Source organism: Taudactylus pleione, unplaced genomic scaffold (genome assembly GCF_031769625.1).
Source record: "Taudactylus pleione unplaced genomic scaffold, aTauple2 ptg000966l, whole genome shotgun sequence".
Classification (NCBI taxonomy): domain Eukaryota; kingdom Metazoa; phylum Chordata; class Amphibia; order Anura; family Myobatrachidae; genus Taudactylus; species Taudactylus pleione.
In genome coordinates, this window is record NW_028285367.1 from 11,947 (window position 1) to 31,342 (window position 19,396).

General features: G+C 45.7%; 1 protein-coding gene across 3 annotated transcripts in view; it reads left to right on the forward strand.

The window, feature by feature from the left end:
- The first annotated feature begins 2,652 nt into the window (after positions 1-2,652).
- Positions 2,653-19,396, forward strand: part of APBB1 (amyloid beta precursor protein binding family B member 1) — a 125,322-nt gene continuing 108,578 nt past the window's right edge. For 2 of the 3 annotated variants that reach the window (XR_015873001.1, XM_088460044.1), the window contains exons 1-2: positions 2,653-2,750; positions 4,334-4,379. The gene's annotated coding sequence lies outside the window, so the exon portion shown is untranslated. Of the gene's footprint in view, positions 2,751-4,333; positions 4,380-7,245; positions 7,306-19,396 lie in introns of those variants that run through there. The other variant, XM_088460045.1, reaches the window with a different exon arrangement.

The following is a 19,396-nucleotide window of genomic DNA, read 5'->3' on the forward strand; positions in this document are numbered from 1 at the left end:
ACAGATGATATGAGGGATAATGAGGAGGATAGAGGACAGGTGTGATGTGTGTAATACAGATGATATGAGGGATAATGGGGAGGATAGAGGACAGGTGTGATGTGTGTAATACAGATGATATGAGGGATAATGGGGAGGATAGAGGACAGGTGTGATGTGTGTAATACAGATGATATGAGGGATAATGGGGAGGATAGAGGACAGGTGTGATGTGTGTAATACAGATGATATGAGGGATAATGGGGAGGATAGAGGACAGGTGTGATGTGTGTAATACAGATGATATGAGGGATAATGAGGAGGATAGAGGACAGGTGAGATGTGTGTAATACAGATGATATGAGGGATAATGGGGAGGATAGAGGACAGGTGTGATGTGTGTAATACAGATGATATGAGGGATAATGGGGAGGATAGAGGACAGGTGTGATGTGTGTAATACAGATGATATGAGGGATAATGGGGAGGATAGAGGACAGGTGTGATGTGTGTAATACAGATGATATGAGGGATAATGAGGAGGATAGAGGACAGGTGTGATGTGTGTAATACAGATGATATGAGGGATAATGAGGAGGATAGAGGACAGGTGTGATGTGTGTAATACAGATGATATGAGGGATAATGGGGAGGATAGAGGACAGGTGTGATGTGTGTAATACAGATGATATGAGGGATAATGGGGAGGATAGAGGACAGGTGTGATGTGTGTAATACAGATGATATGAGGGATAATGGGGAGGATAGAGGACAGGTGTGATGTGTGTAATACAGATGATATGAGGGATAATGAGGAGGATAGAGGACAGGTGTGATGTGTGTAATACAGATGATATGAGGGATAATGGGGAGGATAGAGGACAGGTGTGAGGTGTGTAATACAGATGATATGAGGGATAATGAGGAGGATAGAGGACAGGTGTGATGTGTGTAATACAGATGATATGAGGGATAATGGGGAGGATAGAGGACAGGTGTGAGGTGTGTAATACAGATGATATGAGGGATAATGAGGAGGATAGAGGACAGGTGTGATGTGTGTAATACAGATGATATGAGGGATAATGGGGAGGATAGAGGACAGGTGTGATGTGTGTAATACAGATGATATGAGGGATAATGGGGAGGATAGAGGACAGGTGTGATGTGTGTAATACAGATGATATGAGGGATAATGAGGAGGATAGAGGACAGGTGTGATGTGTGTAATACAGATGATATGAGGGATAATGGGGAGGATAGAGGACAGGTGTGAGGTGTGTAATACAGATGATATGAGGGATAATGAGGAGGATAGAGGACAGGTGTGATGTGTGTAATACAGATGATATGAGGGATAATGGGGAGGATAGAGGACAGGTGTGAGGTGTGTAATACAGATGATATGAGGGATAATGAGGAGGATAGAGGACAGGTGTGATGTGTGTAATACAGATGATATGAGGGATAATGGGGAGGATAGAGGACAGGTGTGATGTGTGTAATACAGATGATATGAGGGATAATGAGGAGGATAGAGGACAGGTGAGATGTGTGTAATACAGATGATATGAGGGATAATGAGGAGGATAGAGGACAGGTGTGATGTGTGTAATACAGATGATATGAGGGATAATGGGGAGGATAGAGGACAGGTGTGATGTGTGTAATACAGATGATATGAGGGGATAATGAGGAGGATAGAGGACAGGTGTGATGTGTGTAATACAGATGATATGAGGGATAATGAGGAGGATAGAGGACAGGTGTGATGTGTGTAATACAGATGATATGAGGGATAATGGGGAGGATAGAGGACAGGTGTGATGTGTGTATTACAGATGATATGAGGGATAATGAGGAGGATAGAGGACAGGTGTGATGTGTGTAATACAGATGATATGAGGGATAATGAGGAGGATAGAGGACAGGTGTGATGTGTGTAATACAGATGATATGAGGGATAATGGGGAGGATAGAGGACAGGTGTGATGTGTGTAATACAGATGATATGAGGGATAATGAGGAGGATAGAGGACAGGTGTGAGGTGTGTAATACAGATGATATGAGGGATAATGAGGAGGATAGAGGACAGGTGTGATGTGTGTAATACAGATGATATGAGGGATAATGAGGAGGATAGAGGACAGGTGAGATGTGTGTAATACAGATGATATGAGGGATAATGAGGAGGATAGAGGACAGGTGAGATGTGTGTAATACAGATGATATGAGGGATAATGAGGAGGATAGAGGACAGGTGTGATGTGTGTAATACAGATGATATGAGGGATAATGGGGAGGATAGAGGACAGGTGTGATGTGTGTAATACAGATGATATGAGGGATAATGAGGAGGATAGAGGACAGGTGTGATGTGTGTAATACAGATGATATGAGGGATAATGAGGAGGATAGAGGACAGGTGTGATGTGTGTAATACAGATGATATGAGGGATAATGAGGAGGATAGAGGACAGGTGTGATGTGTGTAATACAGATGATATGAGGGATAATGGGGAGGATAGAGGACAGGTGTGATGTGTGTAATACAGATGATATGAGGGATAATGAGGAGGATAGAGGACAGGTGTGATGTGTATAATACAGATTATATACAATATATAGTGACTATTACAATGTGACCTTCTCAATATGGCGGCCATTTCTGTTGCTCCGGATATACGTCATCTGAAACCGGAAGTGCTGTAACGTTAGTGAGGATTTGTATCGTAGAGATAACGGGACCGGTGAAAGCGGAAGTGCTCAGGTGATGCGAGACCGTTACGTGATCGCTGGGGTCCTCTGTATATGTATACCCGGGATGGGGAGGGGGTCCTCCTCTGTATATGAATACCCGGGGTGGGGGGTCCTTCTCTGTATATAAACACCCGGGGTGGGGGGTCCTCCTCTGTATATGAATACCCGGGGTGGGGGGTCCTTCTCTGTATATGAATACCCGGGGTGGGGGGTCCTTCTCTGTATATAAACACCCGGGGTGGGGGGTCCTCTGTATATATACAACGGGTGGGTGGTCCCCCTCTGTATAGGAATACCAGGGGTTGGGGGTCCTCATTGCACGGCTACACCTGGGATGTCATTTCTTAGTTTTCGTAGTCTTGTGTGGGTCTTCCTCTATGTTTATATTTTGGGTGGTGGTCCTTACCTTATTTGTTAGCGCAAGGTGTCTGCAACCTCCATAGTACCCTGGAGAGGATTGGCGCACATTATATAATGTACAGACATCAATGTCTCTCTCATCCTGTAACATTATAGTGATCTCATCCCGTATAGCCTCACATCCCGGAGTGCGTAGCCTCCCATCCCAGAGTGCGTAGCCTCCCATCCCGGAGTGCGTAGCCTCCCATCCCGGAGTGCGTAGCCTCCCATCCCGGAGTGCGTAGCCTCCCATCCCGGAGTGCGTAGCCTCCCATCCCGGAGTGCGTAGCCTCCCATCCCGGAGTGCGTAGCCTCCCATCCCGGAGTGCGTAGCCTCCCATCCCGGAGTGCGTAGCCTCCCATCCCGGAGTGCGTAGCCTCCCATCCCGGAGTGCGTAGCCTCCCATCCCAGAGTTCCGGTGTGAATAATCCTAACACATGATCCTCCAGCATTGAGGGATTGGTAACTCCCACCCAGAAGTGACAGGTGTGTCAGACACTAATCATTGTCTAAGCTGTGTAGACCTGTATACCATGAGAGAATGTGGGGGTCTTGCTCTTGTTCCCCACTTATGACAATGCTGTATCACTCTATATCATATCTTTCCATGGTAATTTGCTGGTATTGCCATATTCATGGTAGGGATGTGCAGGCTCGGATAGGTTCGAGTTTGCACGTGGAGTTCGGATTTTTCCCTCCAAAAAAACGGAACTCAGAACGAGGCAAAACGTCATCTTACATGGACGAACATCATCATTCCTGGACTTTTGTCCTGGAATGATGATGTTCGTCCATGTAAGATGACGTTTTGCCTCGTTCTGAGTTCCGTTTTTTTGGAGGGAAAAATCCGAACTCCACGTGCAAACTCGAACCTATCCGAGCCTGCACATCCCTAATTCATGGGTGGCTGAGAAATACACCTGAAATAACAGGAGGCTGTATAGTCACCTCTGCAGCAGGCGTTTGTGTTTGGGGCTCTTCTCCTATAGCTGAGCAGGCAGGGTGTGACTATAACAGGCTTACACTGTGTATATTCATTGTATTCATACACAGCCAGTGATTTCACAGCAGCTGAAATCCTTATTTATCCTGGACCTGTCCTAATAATGATTGGAAGGGCTTCAGCTGTCTGTACTGTGTGATTGTATAATGCAGATATTCCATACATTGACCGGGCTCCCATTTCTTTACAGGATTGCGCCTTGGCGGAGAATGGTTGGCGTCCTCCAAAAATCCCAGGTATAGTGTTGCATCTTACTGAGGAGAAACCGCAATGGGGGTCATGGAGAGACATTAGGAGTTTGTGAACTACAGAAGCTTCTTAGTAATTAAACTTCTTATTCCCACTTAGCAGATTTAGGGGGATGTAATATAATGTTCTGTGATGGCCCCTACAATTGGACTATTCAGTAGTACAGAATCGGATTCCTGTGCAGTGCTATATAAGTTGTCAGCTCGTTATTGTTGGGAGGACAAGAGGGGGGGGGGATTAACATTAGTGACATACTGTAGGTCTGGTGGTCAGGTCAGTATGAGAGGAGATTTAGCAAAGTCATCTCATGGGCGGTGGGAAAGATTTACTTTACCTGGACGTCTGCAGTAGTGAGGGTACATCCGGGATGGGGGGTCCTCCTCTGTGAGGGTACATCCGGGATGGGGGGTCCTCCTCTGTGAGGGTACATCCGGGATGGGGGGTCCTCCTCTGTAAGGGTACATCCGAGATGGGGTCCTCCTCTGTAAGGTTACATCCGGGATGGGGGTCCTCTGTAAGGGTACATCCGAGATGGGGGGGTCCTCCTCTGTAAGGGTAAACCAGGGATGGGGGGTCCTCCTCTGTAAGGTTACACCTGGGATGGGGGTCCTCCTCTGTAAGGGTACATCCGGGATGGGGGGTCCTCCTCTGTAAGGTTACACCTGGGATGGGGGGTCCTCCTCTGTAAGGGTACACCTGGCATGGGGGGATCCTCCTCTGTAAGGGTACATCCGGGATGGGGGATCCTCCTCTGTAAATGTACACCTGGCATGGGGGGTCCTCCTCTGTAAGGGTACATCCGGGATGGGGGGGGTCCTCCTCTGTAAGGGTACATCGGATTAGGGTACATCGGATTACATGGGATCTTCAGATTTATTCATGTGTCATATAAATGCAACAGAAACAAAGAACACAACATAGTCACTGTATATACCCCATGGTAATGTGAGCACCCTATGGTGATTACATAGAGGAAAAGGTGCAAACAGACCCTTCAGCCTTAGTAATAGATGGGGAAAGCCGTCACCTTACTAGATTTCTTCTTGTAAACTGTACATCACACACAGGAAGAGGCAAGTGGATAAAGATGCTATGTATGTGTGTGTGCCTGTATATATTCGTGAGTTGATGAAGATGCTATATATATATATATATATATATATATATATATATATGTATGTATGTGTGTATACAGTCAGGTGCATAAATATTGGGACATTCACCAAATTTTCAGATTTTGGCCTCTAGTCACCACCACAATGGCTTTGAAATGAAACAAACAAGATGTGATTTACCTGCAGACTTTCAGATTTAATTTGAGGGTAATTACATCCAAATCAGGTGAACGGTGTTGGAATTACAACGATTTCTATATGTGTCTCCCACTTTTTAAGGGGCCAAAAGTAATGGGACAAAGTAAACAATCCTAAATCTAACTTTCACTTTTTAAATACTTTGTTGCAAATCCTTTGCAGGTAATTACAGCCTGAAGTCTGGAACGCATAGACATCACCAGACGCTGGGTGTCATCCCTGGTGATGCTCTGCCAGGCCTCTACTGCAAATGTCTTCAGTTCCTGCTTGTTCTTGGGGCATTTTCCCTTCAGTTTTGTCTTCATCAAGTGAAATGCATGCTCAATCGGATTCAGGTCAGGGGATTGACTTGGCCATTGCATAACATTCCACTTTTTAGCCTTAAAAAACTCTTTGGTTGCTTTTGCAGTATGCTTCGGGTCATTGTCCATCTGCACTGTGAAGCGCCGTCCAATGAGTTCTGAAGCATTTGACTGAATATGAGCATATAATATTGCCCGAAACACTCCCACGCCATGACACTGCCACCACCATGCTTCACTGATGAGGTGGTATGTTTTGGATTATGAGCAGTTCCTTTCCTTCTCCATACTCTTCTCTTCCCATCACTCTGGTACAAGTTGATCTTTGTCTCATCTGTTCATAGGATGTTGTTCCAGAACTGTAATGGCTTTTTTAGATGTTGTTTGGCAAACTCTAATCTGGTCTTCCTGTTTTTGTGGCTCACCAATGGTTGACTTTGACACATATACACCTACCTTCTGGAGAGTGTTCTTTGGCCAACTGTTGTGAAGGGGTTTTTCTTCACCAGGGAAATAATTCTTCTGTCATCCACCACAGTTGTTTTCCGTGGTCTTCCGGATCACACCTAATGTTTTTGCTATCTCTCTGATGGGTTTGTTTTCACTTTTCAGCCTAATGATGGCTTCACTGATAGTGACAGCTCTTTGGATCTCATATTGAGAGTCGACAGCAACTGATTCCAAATGCAAATGTCACACCTAGAATCAACTCCAGACCTTTTACCTGCTTAATTGATAATGAAATAACGAGGGAATAGCCCACACCTGTCCATGAAATAGCTTTTGAGTTGATAGTCCCATTACTTTTGGCCCCTTAAAAAGTGGGAGGCACATATAGAAACCGTTGTTAAGGCCCCCATACATCAGAGATTGATTGCAGCAATCGTGCAATTTGTAATCGATTGTGTATAAAAATCTTTCCCTTTTTCAATCGATTGTGGCAATTCTGCAATCGATTGAGAAAGGGAAAGATTTTTATACACAATCGATTGCAAATTGCACGATTGCTGCAATCAATCTCTGATGTATGGGGGCCTTAATTCCTACACCGTTCACCTGATTTGGATGTAATTACCCTCAAATTAAATCTGAAAGTCTGCAGGTAAATCACATCTTGTTTGTTTCATTTCAAAGCCATTGTGGTGGTGACTAGAGGTCAAAATATGAAAATTCTGTCAATGTCCCAATATTTATGCACCTGACTGTATGTGTACCTCTCCCCTGTTCAGGACGGTGTTCGCAGCGCTATAGCCCTCCCAGACACTGAATCTGGGAGGGTGATTGTAGCTGAAGGTGCAGTGAGTATAACTTCTCTGCATGGTATGTGACTATTACTAGTGCTGCTGTCTGTGCTTATTTCTACTTACTGTCAGCCTATACCTATCCCTTTCCTTCTCCTACGGCCTGGCAAGTGTGTGGGGGAGGGGTGTTCTTTCTGTGTACCTCACTTATATAGATCTACATATTTGTGAGGTCCATCACATACTGCGGTGTGCTACTCAGTACCAGATTGTGGGCTGTTTGTGTTGCATACTTGGGAGTGCGCAGGTGTTACACGCCTCACCTCTTCTCGGTGATACATATTTATTACAAATTTATTGTCATGTCTGATGAGATTGAGCGCTCCGTGGCTCCTGTGTTGTTTTCCTGCCGACGTTGTTCGGCAGGGGTTGATAGGGAGGATTTATAATAGAATGGTCTGTGCAGGCGGTGCCAGCTGGTGCCTGGCCCCTCTAAACCCCCTACATCGCAGGATCTTCCTTGGGCGATGTTTTCGCAGGTGCTGGCGTCAATTGCGGACCGTTTAGCGGTCCCGACTGCAGTCCCTACTAGGGCGTTGCCACAGCCTACCATCTCCCATTCCCCGGGTGTTCCGCATTTATTGCAGTCTCAGACTTATTCGTTGTTGCCTGTGTACGTACAGTCTCAGTGGTGCAGCAGTCCATGGTGCCTTGTCAGGCGGTTCCTCCACCCTGGGTGCATGTACTCTCCAGCTCTGTTCAGGGTGTGGCGGCCTCGTCTTCGGCTTTTCAGTCGATGTTACAAAGTGACATGCCCTCAAAGGCGTCCAGGCGCCCCGTTACGGCTTCACTGGCTACGCAGTTAACGGACATGGACGTGGCTTCAGATGACGGAGAAGTACATGAGGACACTGACTCGGATGCCATGGCCCAGGAAGTGGAGACTAAGTCCTCCATTAATGTGCCGGCATTGGTTAGGGCGGTGCGGGCCATCCTTCACATAGAGGAGGATGCACCGGCTCCTAGGTCGAAGTATCCTAATTTTAAAAAGGCTAAGGTAACGTCGAATGTTTTTCCCCTGTCTGACCAATTGACGGATCATATGGCGGGGGCCTGGCAGTCGCAGAGTAAGAGATTCCAACCACAGAAACGGTTGGCATCCAATTATCCTTTTCCTGAGGCCCATTGCAGGAAATGGGAAACCCCACCGGCCGTGGATTCCCATGTCACCCGCTTAATTAAAAGCGCTACATTGCCCTTGCCGTCTATCTCTTCTCTGAAGGATCCCACGGACAGGAAAGTGGAGACTTGTTTAAAGTTTATCTATTCTCTCTCTGGGGCAGTGGCCCGTCCGTCCATGGCCATCTCCTGGGTGGCTAAAGCCATGGAGAGCTGGGCCAAGGCATTAGAGGATACTTTTCCAGACAATGCTCCAGATATCCAGAGAGCGTTAATAGGACAGATGAGAGATGCCGCTTCCTATATTGGGGAAGCATCGTTAGATGCTAGCCTGCTGACCTCTAGGGTTTCGGCTGCAGCTGTGTCTGCTCGTCGGTCCTTGTGGCTGCGGTCCTGGAGAGCTGACGCAGACTCTAAAAAGGGCCTGGAGGCCTTACCTTTTAATGGGGAGTTGCTATTTGGTCCAGACTTGGACAAGATAGTGGATATTCTGGCTAAATCCAAGTCAGCCTTCTTCCCTTCGGCTTCAGCACCTGATAAGGTGAGGAGCTCTGCTTTTCGGTCCTTTCGGGTTCAGGGTAAGGCCAAAGGTCAGTACTTCCCAAGGCACTCGGCGACCAAGACCGCCTCTAAGCCCAAGAAGCAGGCCTGGAGTGCCAGGCGCCCTTCTTCCAAGCAGGAAGATAAACCTTCTGCCTGATGAGACTGGCCTCCCTCTGGGGGACCCCGGAGTGGGGGGCAGACTTCTTCAATTTGCCCAGTGCTGGCACAATACCACCACGGATGCCTGGGTTCGAGAAGTGGTCTCCCAGGGGTACGCCCTGTCTTTTCGGTTCAGACCGCCCCACCAGTTTTTCTCAGGACAAAACCAAAGCTTTGCAGATTCAGGAAGCTATAGAGTCCTTGCTGAAAGCAGGGGTCATTGATCCCGTTCCTCAATCACAACGAGGGACGGGGTACTACTCTACTCTGTTTCTGGTGCAGAAACCCAATGGTTCTCATCGCCCTATCCTCAATTTGAAGTCTCTGAACAAATTCCTCAGGGTTCCCAAATTCTGGATGGAAACTTTACGTTCCATCATTCTGGCGATGAAACCTGGGGATTACATGGTCTCCCTGGATATCCAGGACGCCTACCTCTATATTCCGATAGCACCTTCGCACCAGCGGCATCTGAGGTTCGCTATCCTACAGCATCACTATCAGTTTCGGGCGCTACCCTTTGGCCTCTCCACGACACCTAGGGTATTCTCCAAAGTGATGGTGATCATGGCCGCACATCTTCGGAGCCAGAATGTACGGCTGCTGCCGTATCTAGACGACCTCCTTTTGCTGGCGAGCTCTCCGGAGGTACTGATTCAACATCTCCACCTGATGATCACTTGTCTGCAAGCGCACGGGTGGTTGATAAATTGGAGAAAGTCCTCCCTGATTCCAGCGGATGGTTCATTTGGGAGCCCTGCTAGATTCTCGTCGGCAAAGGATCTTCCTGACTCTGGAAAAGGTCTCCTCCCTACAGCTGCAGATACACAGATGCCTGATCAGTTGCCGCCTGTCGGTCCATTCGGCAATGAGAGTTCTGGGGTCCATGGTGTCGGCATTCGACATGGTGGAATTTGCCCAGTTCCATTCCCGGCCCCTGCAGGGGCTGATTCTATCAGAATGGAACGGGTTACCTCACCGGATCCGCTCTCAGATGCTGGTGTTGTCCCCGGAGGTTCGGCAGCCTTTGGCTTGGTGTCTTCAGACAGCTCATCTGGTCGAGGGGCATCCCTTTTGGATCCTGGACTGGGTGCTGCTCACAACAGGTGCCAGTCTGGAAGAAGCACTTCTCCCCATCAACATCCTGAAACTGCGGGCGGTGTACAGGGCCCTGCAGTCGTCCGGCACCGCACTTCAAGGAAGGGCGGTTCAAGTTCAGTCCGACAACGCCACCACGGTGGCGTACATCAACCACCAGGGAGGAACTCGAAGTCAGGCTGCGATGTCGGAGGTGTCTCGCATCCTTGCTTGGGCGGAGTGCCACATTCCAACAATCTCTGCGGTCTTCATCCCTGGAGTCCTCAATTGGGAGGCGGACTTCCTCAGCCGTCACGACGTGCATCCCGGGGAATGGTCGCTTCACCCAGAGGTGTTTCAGCTACTCGTGGACAGATGGGGGCTGCCGGAGCTGGACTTGATGGCCTTCCGTCACAATCACAAGTTGCCCGTTTACGGGTCAAGGACAAGAGACTGTCTTTGACGGCGTGGCTCTTGAGACAAGCGTCTTAATGTCTCGGGGCTTCTCTGGTTCGGTTATTAGTACCATGCTCAGGGCACGCAAACCTGCTTCCGCACGGATTTACCACAGGGTGTGGCGCACTTACTTTCAGTGGTGTGAGTCCAGAAGCTATGATTCTCAGGTGTTCCGAGTTTCTAGGGTCTTGGAATTTCTTCAATCAGGTTTGCACCCAGGGATGGTAGCGTGTGCTAGCGACAGTGCGGGCGACAGGATCTAGGAGAGGTAACAGCACACAGATGCAGGCTCGGATCTGAAAGATCCGTGATACCTGCATCCGTGTATAAATAAACAAGCACAGAAGCACGGACGGGAACAATGAGACTCGTCTGTGCTTCTGTGTTTTAAAAAAAAAAAATATATATATATGGCATGCCCCCCCCCCCCCCCCCCAAAAAAAAGACAACAACCAGCAGCAGGCTTTGGAGACCTAGTACCGGTTGTGCTAAATACGGGGACAAACTACGTAGGGGTCCCCTGTATTCAGCACTGGGCTCTGAGCCGGTCCTTGTTCTGGAAATACAAAGGGGAAAAAATGCATAGTGTCCCCCTGTACTTACCAGAACCAGCACCGGACCCTTTCTAGTGGGGGGGGGTGCCCTTTCACCGCTCCCCCCCCCCTCAGCCAAAGCATCACCCCTGACCGCTAGTCAGCCCTGGCCGGGGGGAGCTGGGGACCCCGCCCATTAAAGGGGCCCCCCTCTCCAGGGCACCCCAGGCCCAGGCTGATAGCCCGGGGCTATCTCCGGCACCCCAGGTCGGGTTGATTATGTAAAGTGTGGTGCAAGTAAAGAGTTAAAATATTGCTGGTACTTGGAGAACCACAAGTATCAGCATATGGGGCGTTACGGGCCCGCTGGAACCTGTAGTCCCACAGCAATAGCAATATTAAAAAACCATAGAGAACACACATCGTAGAAAGTAAAATTTTATTAAAACATACACACACACACCCATGTGCACACACACGTAATCACCTATGCATCCCTGCAGCCCATTGGTCCTCTTCTCCATGTAGATAGTCCAGTGGTGTTCCTGTAATAGAAAATCCATACTCACCTCCTACTATGCGTGGATCAGGTCCGCTTCGTTCCAAAGTAGGCAATCCAGGGTCTTGTGTAAAAAAAAAAAAAAAAAAAAAACGCAAATACCCAGATCCACGAACATTAGTAGTGTTCTCTAAGACAGTACTACCCAAATGACTGCACCGGTGCGGAGCGCTCATTGGCTGAGAGAGGCGAGCATTCCGCCTCTCAGCCAAAGAACTGTTCTCACCATTGACTTCATTTTTGAAATTCAAATATGGCCGCCACGAGCCAATCACTGCTTGCAACGTCATCACCCCGCAGCTGGCTATATAAGCCATTGCGAGCACACGACACGACAGTCCATCGGTGGAGGGGCAAGAGAGAAGACCTGCCGGAGCAAGAAGATGCCAGGGAAGTCCTGGATGGGCGGTGGACATGAAAAAGCGCTTAAAGGCCGCCGCCGCCCTCCAGGTGAAGACGCCGTGGAAGTCCTGGGGGAAGCAGCAGCCATGAAAAGAGCTTAAAGGTTGCCGTCTCCCAGGTGAAGGTGCAGAAAAATAAAATGTTAAAACAATCTGTGTCCTTGTTTTATTTAAATATTTATTTTACAGGTGTACTATAGGTACCAGCGGGCACTTAATGCCTCGATTGCTGGTATTTGTGGTTCTCCAAGTACCAGTATGCGGGGGAGGCCTGCTGGGACCTGTAGTACTACTGCAAAAGACAATATTCTTTCATATGCACCACACTACACTATCAACCCGGCACCCACTGGCTATGGGTGCCGGGGATATCCCCGGGCTATCAGCCTGTGCCTGGAGTGGTGGATCCCTTTAATGGGGAAGGGGGGGGGATTCCGCGGCCTGGGCTGACTACCGGTCAGGGATTATGCTTCGGCTGGGGGCCTGGCTGTGGCATCAACCCTCCGTTAGAAAGGGTCCGGTGCTGGTTCTGGTAAATACAGGGGGACCCTATGCATTTTTTTACCCTGTATTTCCAGAATCAGGACCGACTCAGCCCAGTGCTGGTTGCGCTGAATACGGGCGACCCCTACGTAATTTATCCCCCGTATTTTGGCAAACAGGACTGGTTCTGAAAAGTCCGGTGCTGGTTGTGCCTCATATGGGGGACCCCTACATCTTTTGTCCCCTGTATATAGTACAACCAGTACTGAGTCTCCAGAGCCCAAGGCCGGTTGTTCCTGGGGGGAGGGGGCTGTCTAATTTTTCAGGGGGAAGTATGGATGTGTCAAGTGTTTTAAACATCGCACATCGTTGCAGCAGGCGGTTTAACTGTTTTTAAAATTACGTTTTAACGACACGAAAATATACTTGCACCCATGTTAACGTACTCCCAATTTACATGGGACAGTAATTTTCTGGAAAAAAAAAATATAGCTTTCTATCATCTTCAATGATTTTTTATTTTTTTTTCCACCCAAAATTTGTGCCGTCGTTTTTAGCCAAATTACGCAACTTACAATTTTTTTGGGGGGTGATTTATCATTCGGGGGGTGTCCAAAGGGTTCTGAAAGAAGTCCCCACATTTTTAGCCAAAAATAGGTATTTTGCTTTTTTTTTCTCCTGTTCTGGGATGGAGAAAACTTATAGGACAGTACATAGTAGGTAGGTGGGGGCGTTTATATATAGGACAGTATATAGTAGGTAGGTGGGGGCGTTTATATATAGGACAGTACATCGTAGGTAGGTGGGGGCGTTAGATATAGGACAGTACATTGTAGGTAGGTGGGGGCGTTAGATATAGGACAGTACATAGTAGGTAGGTGGGGGCGTTGGATATAGGACAGTACATAGGTAGGTGGGGATGTTAGATATAGGACAGTACATAGTAGGTAGGTGGGGGCGTTTATATATAGGACAGTACATTGTAGGTAGGTGGGGGCGTTAGATATAGGACAGTACATAGTAGGTAGGTGGGGTATTACATATAGGACAGTACATAGTAGGTAGGTGGGGGCGTTAGATATAGGAAAGTACATAGTAGGTAGGTGTGGGGCGTTACATATAGGACAGTACATTGTAGGTAGCTGGGGGTGTTAGATATAGGACAGTACATTGTAGGTAGGTGGGGGCGTTAGATATAGGAAAGTACATAGTAGGTAGGTGAGGGTGTTTATATATAGGACAGTACATAGTAGTTAGTTGACAGCGTTAGATATAGGACAGTACATGGTAGGTGGGGGCGTTACATATAGGACAGTACATAGTAGGTAGATGGGGGTGTTGGATATTGGACAGTACATAGTAGGTAGGTGGGGATGTTAGATATAGGACAGTAAATAGTAGGTAGGTGTGGGTGTTAGATATAGGACAGTACATAGTAGGTAGATGGGGGCGTTACATATAGGACAGTACATAGCAGGTAGGTGGGGGTGTTACGTATAGGACAGTACATAGTAGGTAGGTGGGGGTGTTGGATATAGGACAGTACATAGTAGGTAGATGGGGGCGTTACATATAGGACAGTACATAGCAGGTAGGTGGGGGTGTTACGTATAGGACAGTACATAGGTAGGTGGGGGCGCTATACATAGGACAGTACATAGTAGGTAGGTGTGGGTGTTAGATATAGGACAGTACATAGTAGGTAGATGGGGGCGTTACATATAGGACAGTACATAGCAGGTAGGTGGGGGTGTTACGTATAGGACAGTACATAGTAGGTAGGTGGGGGTGTTGGATATAGGACAGTACATAGTAGGTAGATGGGGGTGTTGGATATAGGACAGTACATAGTAGGTAGGTGGGGATGTTAGATATAGGACAGTACATAGTAGGTAGATGGGGGTGTTGGATACAGGACAGTACATAGTAGGTAGGTTACTGAGGCAGGGATAATTATAATGGAAGGTGGGGTTGTTATGATTAATGATGGGTAACAATATGACGTTAGTGATGAAAGGGACATATTGAGGGGATTGTGTGAGCAATAATGATGCAGAGTAAGTGAGTGAATGTGTGCGAGGTGAGAGCAGGCCTTGTATTAGTGTATTATAGCTCATACTAGTAACACTGCCTCCCCTATCCTACAATTCCTCCACTGCCTCCCCTTCCCTTTTAGAACCCAATTTAAGGTTCTCACGCTCGCTTACAAAGCCCTCACCCAATCTTCCCCCATATACATCTCTGATCTCATCTCCCTTCACGCTCCTCTCCGCTCTCTTCGTTCAACTAATGCCGCCTTTCATGCCAGCTGATTACTTCCTCCCACTCCCGCCTCCAAGACTTTGCCCGCACTGCTCCCCACCTCTGGAACTCCCTCCCTCTTCCCATCAGACTCTCCACCTCTTAAGCTGCATACACACGTAAAGATTTTCTGTCCAACCATCCAACTAGGTGATTGGTTGGAATGACAATCTGGTAACGTATGGGAGTAACTGATGATCAGCAATTTGCTCCTAAATGCCAGAAAACAGATGAAAATGGCGTCAGACAAGTTTGTTAAATGTTTGATCTAAACAATTTGTTCAAACAACAGTTTTTGTCCATTTTCTGGCATTTAGGAGCAAATTTCTGATCATCAGTTACTCCCATACGTTACCAGATTGTCATTCCAACCAATCAACTAGTTGGCTGGTTGGACAGAAAATCTTTACGTGTGTATCCAGCTTTAGCAATCCTTCAAACGGGCTCTCAAGACCCATTATTTCATCAAAGCCTTCCAGCTATCATTCTAACTCCCTGATACATGCTCCTTCCTCCCCATCTGTGTCACCCCTTTTTGTCTTCCCCTCCCCTTTTAGAATGTAAGCTCTTATGAGCAGGGCCCTCTACCCTCTTGTACCTCTCCTTACTTTAGTTTCATCTACTTCTTACTCACCACTAGGGCACCTAACACTTGGCTGCTTATGCTCTGTTGCTTATCTGGGTGTTATGATCACTAATGTAGCAATATATATTATCCATGTCCTGGTCCTGTAGTGTATTGTATTGTTCTGTAAGTCGCTTGTCTACAACTTGTTTATGTGCTTTGTAAGGCGCTGCGGAACATTTGTGGCGCCATATAAATAAATTACGATAATAATAATATATCTCATACTGTGGGGTATATTTACTAAAGAGTTTTTATTAGTGGTGAGGTTGCCCATAGCAACCAATTAGATTCTAGTTGTTATCTTCTAGAAAGTGCTAGTTAAATGTTAAGTAGAACCTGATTGGTTGCTATGGACAACACCTCCATTTCTAAAAACTCTCACTTTAGTAAATATACCCCTATATCTCATAGTAATAACCTGTGTATATAGTTCATACTAGTAATAACCTGTGTATATAACTCAGGCCTGGCTAACCTGTGGCTCTCCAGCTGTACACATCCCAGCATGCCCTGCCACAGTTTTAGTATTCCCCAATAGTAAAACATTGGCAGGGCTTGCTGGGACTTGTAGTTTTACAGCAGCTGGAGAGCCACAGGTTGGCCAGGCCTGCTATAGCTCATAGTAATAACTTGTGCATATAGCTCATACTACTAATAACCTGTGTATATATCTCATGCTATAGCTCTGAGTAATAACCCATGTCTATATCTCACACCTGTGTCTATAGCTCATACTAGTAATAACCTGTCTATAGCTCATACTGGCAATAACCCACGTCTATAGCTCATACTAGTAATAACCTGTGTCAATAGCTCATACTAGTAATAACCCGTGTCTATAGCTCATACTAGTAATAACCCGTGTCTATAGCTCATACTAGTAATAACCCGTGTCTATAGCTCATACTAGTAATAACCTGTGTCTATAGCTCATACTAGTAATGACCCGTGTAATCTATAGCTCATACTAGTAATGACCCACGTCTATAGCTCATACTAGTAATAACCCACGTCTATAGCTCATACTAGTAATAACCCACGTCTGTAGCTCATACTAGTAATGACCCGTGTCATCTATAGCTCATACTAGTAATGACCCGTGTAATCTATAGCTCATACTAGTAATAACCCGTGTAATCTATAGCTCATACTAGTAATAACCCATGTCTATAGCTCATACTAGTAATGACCCGTGTAATCTATAGCTCATACTAGTAATAACCCACGTCTATAGCTCATACTAGTAATGACCCGTGTAATCTATAGCTCATACTAGTAATAACCCACGTCTATAGCTCATACTAGTAATGACCCGTGTAATCTATAGCTCATACTAGTAATAACCCGTGTAATCTATAGCTCATACTAGTAATAACCCGTGTAATCTATAGCTCATACTAGTAATGACCCGTGTCATCTATAGCTCATACTAGTAATGACCCGTGTCATCTATAGCTCATACTAGTAATAACCCATGTCTATAGCTCATACTAGTAATGACCCGTGTAATCTATAGCTCATACTAGTAATAACCCACGTCTATAGCTCATACTAGTAATGACCCGTGTCATCTATAGCTCATACTAGTAATAACCCGTGTAATCTATAGCTCATACTAGTAATGACCCGTGTCATCTATAGCTCATACTAGTAATGACCCGTGTCATCTATAGCTCATACTAGTAATGACCCGTGTCATCTATAGCTCATACTAGTAATGACCCGTGTCATCTATAGCTCATACTAGTAATGACCCGTGTCATCTATAGCTCATACTAGTAATGACCCGTGTCATCTATAGCTCATACTAGTAATGACCCGTGTCATCTATAGCTCATACTAGTAATAACCCATGTCTATAGCTCATACTAGTAATAACCCGTGTCTATAGCTCATACTAGTAATAACCCGTGTCTATAGCTCATACTAGTAATAACCTGTGTCTATAGCTCATACTAGTAATGACCCGTGTAATCTATAGCTCATACTAGTAATGACCCACGTCTATAGCTCATACTAGTAATAACCCACGTCTATAGCTCATACTAGTAATAACCCACGTCTGTAGCTCATACTAGTAATGACCCGTGTCATCTATAGCTCATACTAGTAATGACCCGTGTAATCTATAGCTCATACTAGTAATAACCCGTGTAATCTATAGCTCATACTAGTAATAACCCATGTCTATAGCTCATACTAGTAATGACCCGTGTAATCTATAGCTCATACTAGTAATAACCCACGTCTATAGCTCATACTAGTAATGACCCGTGTAATCTATAGCTCATACTAGTAATAACCCACGTCTATAGCTCATACTAGTAATGACCCGTGTAATCTATAGCTCATACTAGTAATAACCCGTGTAATCTATAGCTCATACTAGTAATAACCCGTGTAATCTATAGCTCATACTAGTAATGACCCGTGTCATCTATAGCTCATACTAGTAATGACCCGTGTCATCTATAGCTCATACTAGTAATAACCCATGTCTATAGCTCATACTAGTAATGACCCGTGTAATCTATAGCTCATACTAGTAATAACCCACGTCTATAGCTCATACTAGTAATGACCCGTGTCATCTATAGCTCATACTAGTAATAACCCGTGTAATCTATAGCTCATACTAGTAATGACCCGTGTCATCTATAGCTCATACTAGTAATGACCCGTGTCATCTATAGCTCATACTAGTAATGACCCGTGTCATCTATAGCTCATACTAGTAATGACCCGTGTCATCTATAGCTCATACTAGTAATGACCCGTGTCATCTATAGCTCATACTAGTAATAACCTGTGTCTATAGCTCATGCTAGTAATGACCTGTGTCTATAGCTCTTACTAGTAATGACCTGTGTCATCTATACCTCATACTAGTAATAACCCATGTCATCTATAGCTCATACTAGTAATAACCTGTGTCTATAGCTCATACTAGTAATAACCTGTGTCTATAGCTCATACTAGTAATGACCCGTGTAATCTATAGCTCTTACTAGTAATGACCCGTGTAATCTATAGCTCTTACTAGTAATGACCTGTGTAATCTATAGCTCATACTAGTAATAACCTGTGTAATCTATAGCTCTTACTAGTAATGACCTGTGTAATCTATAGCTCATACTAGTAATGACCTGTGTAATCTATACCTCATACTAGTAATGACCTGTGTAATCTATTGCTCTTACTAGTAATGACCCGTGTAATCTATAGCTCATACTAGTAATGACCTGTGTAATCTATACCTCATACTAGTAATGACCTGTGTAATCTATAGCTCATACTAGTACTGACCCGTGTAATCTATAGCTCATACTAGTACTGACCCGTGTAATCTATAGCTCATACTAGTAATAACCCATGTCTATAGCTCATACTAGTAATGACCCGTGTAATCTATAGCTCATACTAGTAATAACCCACGTCTATAGCTCATACTAATAATGACCCGTGTAATCTATAGCTCATACTAGTAATAACCCATGTCTACAGCTCATACTAGTAATGACCCGTGTAATCTATAGCTCATACTAGTAATGACCCGTGTAATCTATAGCTCATACTAGTAATGACCCGTGTAATCTATAGCTCATACTAGTAATAACCCACGTCTATAGCTCATACTAGTACTGACCCGTGTAATCTATAGCTCATACTAGTAATAACCCATGTCTATAGCTCATACTAGTAATGACCCGTGTAATCTATAGCTCATACTAGTAATAACCCACGTCTATAGCTCATACTAATAATGACCCGTGTAATCTATAGCTCATACTAGTAATAACCCATGTCTATAGCTCATACTAGTAATGAC